Raw genomic sequence first — 1,622 nt, forward strand, 5'->3', positions numbered from 1 at the left:
TACTATTGTTATGGCTATTTCTTTCTTGTTTAAAGGAGATGGAGAACCTTGCTGATATCATTAGAGACTTCAAGAGGGAGAACATTAGTGAGCGTTCTACATTGACGGTTGTGGCAAGAAGGAGGCGAATTCTACACAGCGCCATAACAGCTCTAAACAAGGGCTATTTTGACTGGCACAAACGTCCACAGATTGAATTTGTAGGTGAGATGGCTGATGATTACGGCGGACCTACAAGAGAATTCTTCAGGTTTGTTACATTTTCTATTTATAATAGTTTCTTCTGTATGTTTTTATTATTATTATTATTATTATTATTATTATTTTGTACTTTAGTCAATCTTGGAATGTTATCATATTTAAACATTTCATATATAGTGCCATGCACAAGTCAGCAACTGCCTATCATTTATTTCATTTGCAGTCAAAGTGGCAAAATGTGCAAGCAATTCATTTTCATGGAGATTGGAGATTAAAGTTTTATTAAAAGGCGCAGAATAAATAGGCTTATCTGGGACTCTCCTAACAGCCACCAAAACTATCCCCATCAATAAACAGACTAAAGCTTTAATCTGGGAGAGAGTGGATAAAATGAAGCTCCACTCTTGCTTTAGATCTGAAAAAATCCACAGGTTTTTCTGTCCTTCCTTCCATTGAGAGAAGTTAACTCAGCCCTGTGGGTCAGAAAGGATGTGTAGCTGTCAAGAAGCCTCACTAAGAAAAGGAGACACATTGCTGATGTTCTCAGAATGTTGGCCCCCAGTTTCCAGACCAGATTATGCTGATTGTGAAAAGCAGAAAATGCTAAACCAGTTTCTAAGACTGAACATTGAAGGTGTGGAAAAATAGAACTGCTTATTAATTTTGAAAAAGTGAAAGTAAGGAGTTTATGAAGACAAAGTGTGGACACACTAAATCCTGATTTTATTTCCCCTTTCATATTTAGTGGTGAGGACTTTTTCCTTGAAGCTGAAAAATGAATAGATTTTAATTCATGGCCATTTTGACTGGAAAATAAATCAATCAAAATAGAGATCTGACTTTTATACAGAGTTTTTTTTTCCTCTCTCTCTTCCCAGCTTTGTGGAGGATCATGATCGTATGACTTCACTAAATATTATGGGCAATGCATCAAAGACTTTCTGGACTAATAAAATCAACTTTTTTCTGTTGCTCTTTACCTTTGTTGTAAAGCTCATCATTTTTGAGTGGATGCCACAAGATGACCCAAGATGACCCAATAGCATGTTTCCTTTTGAGTTAATTTTATACAGTATTAACAGTTTTTCTTTCGTCTCTTTGGTAGGCTTTTCATGAAAGACGTGCAGTCCACTTTGGGCATTTTGGAGGGACAGCCAGACAACCTTTTTTTGTCTTATGATCAGGCAGCCCTAGATAAGGGAAAGTATTATACTGGAGGGAAGCTGATTGCCTGGTCTCTGTTGCCTGGGGGACCAGGCATTAAGGCATTACATCCCAGCCTTTATCAGTTAATGTGTGGTCAGGCTCCAGATCTTGAAGAATTTGATATTTCCATCTTGCCAGACAAGTGTGTGCAGGACAAGCTTCAGCAGGTTTTCTGACACTATGCCGTTTTTTTGCATTGTTGGTTTTAAAGTTAG

Source organism: Pygocentrus nattereri, chromosome 6, assembly GCF_015220715.1.
Source record: "Pygocentrus nattereri isolate fPygNat1 chromosome 6, fPygNat1.pri, whole genome shotgun sequence".
Lineage (NCBI taxonomy): Eukaryota > Metazoa > Chordata > Actinopteri > Characiformes > Serrasalmidae > Pygocentrus > Pygocentrus nattereri.